The sequence below is a fragment of the Oryza brachyantha genome, chromosome 12, assembly GCF_000231095.2.
Source record: "Oryza brachyantha chromosome 12, ObraRS2, whole genome shotgun sequence".
NCBI classification, from domain to species: Eukaryota; Viridiplantae; Streptophyta; class Magnoliopsida; order Poales; family Poaceae; genus Oryza; species Oryza brachyantha.
In genome coordinates this window covers 16,042,095-16,051,136 of record NC_023174.2, presented here as the reverse complement: position 1 = coordinate 16,051,136, position 9,042 = coordinate 16,042,095, and the positions used below count along the sequence as shown (strand labels likewise).

Genomic DNA, 9,042 nt, shown 5'->3' with positions numbered 1-9,042 from the left:
ATCGTGTCATATATAGTACATATATCGATCGATCTATATATCCAGCCATATATCCACTCACTACTAGTACTTGTTAGCTTAGGTATGGCATTGTATTGGTGTGTCCTCTTGTTGGCCGGCCAGTACTGCAGGCAAGTACCAAGTACAACTAGATCAGATAACTCTTACTACATTGTATTGGCTGATCCACACACACACAGCTCCTTCTCAATGGCGATAGTGCATCGTGCATGCATGAACGCATGCCTGTTAGCACATTGTTATGTACATACTCGCAGGCAGATCCAAGATTTAAAATTTGGGAAATTGATTACCTTCTTCTTCTTCCTTCAGCCCTCCTTCTTCTTCTTCCTCTCTCTCTTCTTCCACTCTCCTCTTCCTTATTTTCTATGGGGTCTGTAAGAGGGGTTGGAGCCCCCACACTGGACCCGTCCCTGCATACTCGTTCCACGAATATAACATTGCTGCGTTCTTTTGTTAGATGTAGATGAAAGATTATATTTTAGAGACAACTATTAGTCAAATGCTTAAAAAAAATCTAAATTCATCAATCAATTTTGTTAGAGGTTGGATTGAAATCAAATAGTAACAAAGAATTTAAAGCGGACAAAGTAGCATGTGGACAAGCATAAATCTTGAAGCAAATCTAAGGGATTAAAAAATTGATTGATAGACTAAAAGTTTTCAAGCAATTGGTAAATAGCAAACCTGTTAATTATATATTTTTGTTAGTTATATTATTATAGTATAAATGATAGAATTAACTAGTTAAAAATCTATTTTATAATTATGAGATGATCAGTTACTATATAAACACTTTTTTAAGAAAAAATACGACCGTTTAGCATCCCTACGTAATATCGGCGGTGTCTCAAGAAATTTTTTTTAAATCTTTTTAAGAAATAAATTTATTACTAAACCTCCGGAAAAAATATTTTGAAATATGAACCTTTTGGCCACGCTACCAACATTGGCGTGACAAGACAACGTTGCCACAAAGCTTTTTCGACGTGGCGTGGTGTGCCAAAGGTTCATGCTGGTACCAACATTGGCGTGATAAGACAACGCTGCCACTGTCAGTGTCGTGGCAAGACAATGTTACCACGCCACCGACAATGGCGTGACAACCTGTGTGGCCACGCCAGTATTGGTGGCGTGGCCAAAGGTTCATGCGGTGGAAATATTTTTTTCTCGAAGGTTTAGTAATAAAATTATTTTTAAAAATATTTAAAAAATAAAAAATTTCGTGTCTCAACGACTGATAGTGCAGTTGACAGTGCAGGTTGCAATTATGTGTGTCCAGCAACAACTTGTACGTCCATGTAACTCCAGTAACATGTGTACTACTACATAGGCCGTGTCCGGCTCCTTCGATAAGTTAATTTATCCGTCTCGTTTTTCACGCGCACGTTTTCTGAACTATTAAACGGTGTATTTTTTACAAAAGATTTTTATAGAAAAGTTGTTTTAAAGAAATCATATTAATTTATTTTATATTTTTTAATAATTAATAAATAATTAATCATGTACTGATTAATTACGGGCAGGCTAAGTTAACTTACGGCCGTCCAAACGAACACAGCCAAAGTCTACAAAGCTACAACTAGGGACTTTATTTTATAATATGTTCATAAAACTTTCGACCATCAGTGCTCTATATGATCGGTCGGCATTCGATCGCGCATGCATATGCAAAAAAGCTACTAGCTGACACAGATGACCGTCCTTCAGGACCTATCTTGGTACTTGCTAGCCTGGATGTAGTGACAAGAGGACCAATATATGCAAGTGGTAGTAGAAAGTCCTTGACAAATGGCTAGAGATATGTAGATAGATATCAGCTTGGGTGTAGCTACAACTCTCACCAATAATTTGAGCTTGCAGCTAGCAGATGTAGTGTGTGTGTATATATATCTTATATATGCATGATCCATGCATGCATGCATGCATATCGATTATCAATATTATGTTGACAGCATACAGGTGCACCAATTATATGTCGTGTTTGTGTGACATTGTGATATTTATATATGCACGTAAAATTTGATGATATGACGTCTTCATGTTGACACTGTGATCCTATTCGGAGAGATTCTGGCAGCTAAAACTTCTCACGAAATCTTGACAAGTCAGGAATTTCCCCTCCCAAACGGCAATCGACATATAGTAAGGCCCATGTAGTACCGGTCTAGAAGAAAGTTTCGCTACATTGAGAGGCCCATGTGAGTTGGCCCGGAACGGGAATGCCACTCGCGCGCGGCCCATTTACTTTGCGATGGAAAGGGATGGCAGTTTACGTGAGGCCCATTTTGTGTTGGGCCGGAACGACAGCCCATGTTCCACTCGCGGCCCAGTGTCTGCTTCTTCTTCTTCTTCCGCTTCGGCGAGGAGGAGACCAATTCCTCGTGCCACCGCCACCGCCACCGCCACCGCCGCCGTCGCCGTCAATTGCTGTGCCGGGGATGGATCTGCGGCGGCCGCCGCGCTCCTCCACGGGGGAGTGGACCCGAGGTTCCTCCAGGTCGGCTTCGTAACATCGTCTGCCTCCGCCGAGCCCTCCGCGGCGGCGCTGGCCGCGCCCGCGCCACCGGGTGTCGCCCCGCCGCCGCCGCCGCCGTCTTCCTCCCTCCCCCCCGCGGGGCTCCGACGTATACCTGGGATCGCTCTCCCCCGTTATGATCCCGCCCCCGACCACCACCTCACCCTTCATCCTCCCCTCGCCTCCGACGCGGCCGACTCGCTCCTGCCGACCTCCCCGCCGCCGCCTTCGTCGTCCCGCCTCGACGCCGCTTCTGACCTCGACGACGTCGACGTGCCGTGGGCGCCCCCCCCCCCCCCCCCCCCCCCCCCCCCCCCCCCGCCCTTCCCGGTATGCGATTCGCGGCCTCCATATTGACTCTACCTCCTCTTCCGATGAGTAGCATGTTTACCCTTCTGTAGCAAAGAATACATATGATTTTTTTTTTTGCATTAGTTGGATATGGATAGCTCTAGCTCTGATTTTAGAAGTGAGGCTGCATAACATCAAGTGAAATTTGTGAGTTGTGGCATTAGTTTGCTTAGTATATTGATTTGCTATCGTCAATACAGTTAACACGGCAGTGAAAATGTATTAGATGCAAATGATGGGAAATTACTGATCAGTATTACTCTAAAATGTATTTAAAGAATGACCATATTTTTTCTTACGTTGTTTATTTTAGAATCAAATTAAGATCTTGCTGATACACGGAATGAAGGTGCTCGAGCCCCAGTTCAATAAAAACAGAAACTTAGCTTGTGTGTTGGGTTGCAGTTAAACTAAGAGAGTCTTACAGGAAGGAATGATGGATGATTTTTTGTTTTTGGTTGGGTGGGGGTAGATGAAGTCTTCTGCCACACCTTTCACTGACATGCTCCGTTTATCTTATTCAAATTTCAGGTTTATCAAAAAAATCTATAGCCATGCTTTCTACTCTTAGTCCCGCCCTGTCAAAACAACCCAAAACTGTAAAGACACCTTTCAGGAAAGATCCGCCCCAAGTTACACCCCCAGTTGCTTCTGATAAGAAGACTAGTGAGCGCCCTCCTGACAGAGATAGGAAGAAAGATATTCCTCCTCCTCGTATGCAGTTTGATGATGTACATCGGGTGGAGAAAGCAACGAGGCGCTCACTTGTCATCCAAGCAGAAGCACAAAACAGAGTCGAATTGTTCAGACATCTCCCTCAGTATGTGCATGGCACTCAGCTTCCTGACCTCGAGTCAAAAAATTTTCATCTGGGTCCAATGCATCCTTCTGTCTACAAGGTAATTATCAAATACTGCAATGCAAATATGCATACGCAGGCCAACGTTTTCTCTTTGGGGATTTTGGTAACTATATTATGTATTTTTAGTGAGTATGTTGTGCAGCGTGGCAACTGTGACTTGTTCTATCTTGCGTTACTGCTTCTCTGGGGTTATAGTAAACATAAAACAGACAGACTGAAAAAGCTTTTTATTTTTATTGTTTCTTCATAGGATTGGTTACTGCTAAATTAGGTGAAATAATAATTTTCTTACTTCACCTCTGTGTTGACCAAATATCTCATGTGACTGTGCTATGTTTCAGGTTGGACTTCAATATTTGTCTGGTGTTATATCAGGTGGCAATGCTCATTGTGTAGCAATGCTTCTTGCTTTCAGAGAGGCCATAAAAGATTACTCTACACCTTCCACCAAAACTCTCAACAGAGATCTTACTGCTAAAATCAGTAGCTATGTGTCATTTCTCATTGATTGCAGGCCTCTTTCAATCAGCATAGGCAATGCTATTAGGTTTCTGAAGAACAGGATTGCCAAGCTACCACTTACATTGTCTGAGTCAGAAGCTAAAGCTAATCTCCAGTCCGACATTGATCGGTTTATCAAGAGAAGATAATAGTTGCAGACCAGGTGATGATTGGGCATGCAATCACTAAAGTGAGAGATGATGATGTTTTACTGACGTGTCATCCTCAGTTGTTGAAATGATTTTTGATCATGCTCACAAGCTTGGAAAGAAGTTCCACATTATTTTGGTAGATTCTTGTCTGAATTATGAGGGACAAGCACTATTGAACAGATTAGTTGCAAAAGGAATCAGTTGCACGTATACATACATTAATGCCATCTCATACATCATGCATGAGGTCACAAGGGTTCTTTTGGGTGCCTCTTCGATACTGTCAAATGGAGCAGTTTACTCCAGAGTCGGGACAGCAGTTGTATCAATGGTTGCACATGCCTTTGGAGTGCCTGTTCTAGTGTTCTGCGAGGCATATAAATTTCCTGAGAGGGTTCAACTTGATTCTATATGCTCTAATGAACTTGGTACAATATCCTTCTTACTTCAATTGTTAGTTGCTGATTTAGCTTACTGCTAAGAAACTTAACGCGTGGCATGCTATTTACTCAGGTAACCCAGATGTTATTTCAAGAGTTCCTGAGAGGGAAGATTTGTGGCACCTTAAAAACTGTACTCATAATGAAAATCTACAACATCTGAATCTTAAGTACGTGACTGAATTCACATAGATGCTATACCTGGTAATTATGTTTCCCATGTTGGATTTAATGAAATGAATTTCGCTCACCTGATAGGTATGACACTACACCTTCTGACTATGTTTCTATGATCATAACAGATTATGGAATGGTAAGATTTGTAACCTTCTACTTCTAAAACAATTCCTCATGTTTATATACAAATCATATTCTACCCCTGTTAATTTTGTTTCTTTTTGCCACTATTTTTTGTGCTTGTAATAGTTCATAAAATGTTATATCACATGCTGACCAAACTTTAAAATTGTTAACATAGTGCCATATGGATCCATCGACCTTGAGCTGCAAATTTGTGCCCCTGCATTGCCAACGAGCAATCACACCCCATAATTACTCAGCTAAGTTTGCAATGAGATGTCTTTTCTATGCAGTTTTTGCTAATTGTTGTTCTCAAACAAAGGCAATGCTTACCTAGAAAATACAAAGGGATTTAGCAGTATAAAGGTTGAGGTTATCTATGCCAGGGAACACTGAGTTAAATATGTTCGCTAATATTTATTTTTTTAATCTTTGTTGTAAGAAGGAGTGTGCTAGGTATACTCGACCGGTGAGCATCAGACAATCTGATAGAAAGATATTCTTTCATTTGATTATTGTTAGAGTATATATGGTTAGAATTGTAGGATCCGTGTCAGTGATACGGGAACCGGGGATCCCCCACTAGTTGGTTCGCAATGTCTAAGATTTGTCTGCTTCCTAGTCAAGAGGGGTTGGGCTGCCCTGATCGGGGCATGGGTGTTGGGGCAGCCTGACTCCCAAAGCCCGCTAGCGTGGCAATATTGTTGAGGGCTAGTGGAGGGGCCCACTAAGGGAATGCTTTGAGGCGGAGGGAGCCTCCACCTACCCCATTGCCGGGCTTGCATAGTGCCAAACCCATGTGGTGTTTGACACCCTCTTCCCCACGTGAAAGCGCATGCCGCTCATTGGGTAGGCGTGGAAAATAGGAGTGCCCCCCTTTGTCGGATCCCCTTAATCTTGTCATCATCATCATTCAAGTTACAACGGTTGACGGAAGATTTCATTCAGACTTATTGGCCACCTTCCATTCATCCTCACCGCTAGGAAGTGACCACCAACCAAATATTTGATGGCGTGTGCCGGGGCTCATGTGCACGTGCGCGTGGGGGGAGGGGGGCTACTGGCCTCGTCTATGCATTAGAGGTGTGGTACACAAGGACCGATAGGTCCACGAAGTCTACCACCGGCCTTTGGCGCCGCTAGTCCCATCACAAGTCCCATAAACAGGGATGAAGCACGCAAGTTAAATGGCTACCCTAGAAAGTGCAAGACATATAGGATAAGTCCCTGTAGCAGCATGTTCCTTAGCTAGAACCGGACCGTTGTGGTATCCCCTTGGCACTATAAAAGGAGAGCCAAGCCTATCAAACAAGGACAAGCCAACCAGAGACAAGTGAAACACTTAGCAGAGAAGGTAGCAAGTAGCAAACACCTCATCATGAAGTGTTCAAGAGCTAGGGAACCAAACTCCCATTCATTGCTAGAGAGCTCTCATTCTCATCGCTTCTGTTACATACATACAATCAATCATAAAAACATCCCTAGGAGTAGGGTATTACTACTCCATGTGGCCCGAACCTGTATACTTGTTGTCCATGCGTTTTCTTCTACGTACTTCACCATATTTGAGCTAGTGATTTCTTCCCGCGCTCCTTGGGCCAAACACAAAAAGGAGGGTCCCATGATCTCCCGCTCGAGGAATTCATACCCGGACAATCTGGTTGTTATGGTATGATAAGATGAGTTTTCATCTTATCTCAGGGATTTCTTAAGATCCAAACCATGTACTCTGCATATACCGATCCTTAAGGCTTAATACATCAATTACAATTATGCAGTACATCTCTCTCGTACACATGTTCAACTATGTTTATACTTTATATACACAACATTTTTTTTTCTAAAAACATGTCTTAACCACATATACGAGTAGTCGCTGTCATCTTAAAGGTAGTAGGACCAGTATTGGCACAATATTATTGTTTTTGCATATGCCCTAACAAAATTATCTTTCAGAAATTTGCCTTATTTGGTCTAATGGTCAGATCTGTCTTCTCCCAACTAGCCTTGGATTTAGATAGCCATACCATATGCCGCGACAAAGATGCGAGCTGTCTTCAAACTGATGCATTATTTTACACATGTGATGTAAACTGTATAAGCCACATACCTGATATAAAAATGGTATACAGAAATGAAAAGAGACAAAGAACATGGACCTTCAACAGGTCAATTATTCAATAGTCGCTGACTGTTTAATTTGAACTGTATTTATCTAGTTCAGAATGTTTCTCTATTCCATCTAGCCTTTCTAGTCTGCACACTAATTGATATATATTGTTTTTGTTTGATAGTAGTTAGGTGTCTTCAAAAGTCCTAGGGCCTCATCTTTTCGCTTCTACTTATGCTTATAAGCCAAAATTTGGATATTTAATCTTAAATTTGGAGTTGATTTTGGGGGTTCTTTCGTTGCAGTTTAATTTTCTGCCTTTGCTTTTAGATCGCTAAAAACACGTATATAAAATTTTTATTCACAAATTATTTTTTGTTTGCAAATATGTTGTTTGGCTTTTTCAAAGAAAATGCCAAAAGATGACCGTGCTAGTTTTATTTATTAATACGAGGATGTGACCTTCACCTTTCATACCTTTAATAGTGAGAATACTCATGCAGTGGCTGCATAACTTGATCCTTCACACAAATTACTGTCTTGAGGTTTCAGCTAGTCTTTTTTACCAGTTGGCAACTCCCGTTGATAGTCATGGTCTCATGGATAAAACAAACAGTTTTGCTTGTAGTTACTCTCCATTATAGTTCTTGTGGATACTGTGTGTGTTTTTGACTGCATAACCAATCTGAAATTAATACACGCTAATAGCCTATAGCCCTATACTCACATTTCTGCTTTTTGTGAGTGATATTTCTCTAGCACATCCGTACTGTTTTGTTTATCATTTAAGATGGTCTGTCTCATTTGGTCCATTGAATTGATGATTTGTCCTGCTGTCGCAGCTCCCACCTACTAGTGTGCCAGTCATTGTGAGAGAGTACCGCCAGGAGCACATATGGATATAGAATGAAGGATATTTTCCACGATGATTTTTTTTTGATGTTTTAATCTAAGGTATGATAATTTCAATATGTTTTGCTGCTTTGGCATATTGTGGACATGTGTTTGTCTATTTCTAAAAAATACTGAAATATGTTTGTTTAATTTATTTTTCTCATCCTTGAAAGGTGTGGGTTATCTCATGTAGTTCAGTAGTTCCTTAATTAAGTCGAAGTAATGCAAATAAAAATTTTCAATCACCATTGCTAAGTACACAGAATGTGCTGATGATTCCACCCTTCTACATTAAGTATATATCCCTGTTTCAAACAATCTGTCGTTATTCTCTTTGTTATGTAAATCAATCTTCTCTAGTTTGACAAACCTTAGGGGTGGAGTTTTTTTTAGTAGATTGATACCTGAGGATCCTACATGAAGTAAACTATGTTATGCAAACTCAAAGGTCTAATGCAGAGGAGTTCAGAAGATCCCAAAATCTAGTCAGACCAGAAAAAACATGATAAATGTGATAAAAGAGCCTATGCGTATGTTAACCACGATTTGCCTCATGTCATCTAATAATGCTTTTATGTATTTTAGTTCTGTTGTAGTTTTGTATGTTCACCTTTCACTTGCACTGACAATTCAAATTCTTTATTATTTAGGTGAGAGCAAACAACCAGCCAACAAGGAATGCAGTTTTGGATGTAGATAGGACGGGCCATGCAGGAAAAGTCTCACATGTGCACAGATGCTAGATCCAAGAATTTCTAGCTCGCTTGTTATCTTCAGTATTTGTATTCATACTAAATATGACTGTTGATTAGTACACAGACTTGTTATCCTGTACTGAGGTGACCAGACATGAATTTAAATGGCACATCAGTTAACACAGCCTTTCTACTTCA

General features: G+C 41.1%; 1 pseudogene across 1 annotated transcript; it reads left to right on the top strand.

The window, feature by feature from the left end:
• Nucleotides 1-2,462: 2,462 nt before the first annotated feature.
• On the top strand, nt 2,463-9,042 carry LOC102719071 (annotated as a pseudogene). The gene is made up of 9 exons (XR_005812901.1): nt 2,463-2,576; nt 2,623-2,843; nt 3,198-3,288; nt 3,369-3,789; nt 4,094-4,833; nt 4,919-5,015; nt 5,104-5,158; nt 8,098-8,209; nt 8,800-9,042. The product of XR_005812901.1 is annotated as a translation initiation factor eIF-2B subunit delta-like (transcript).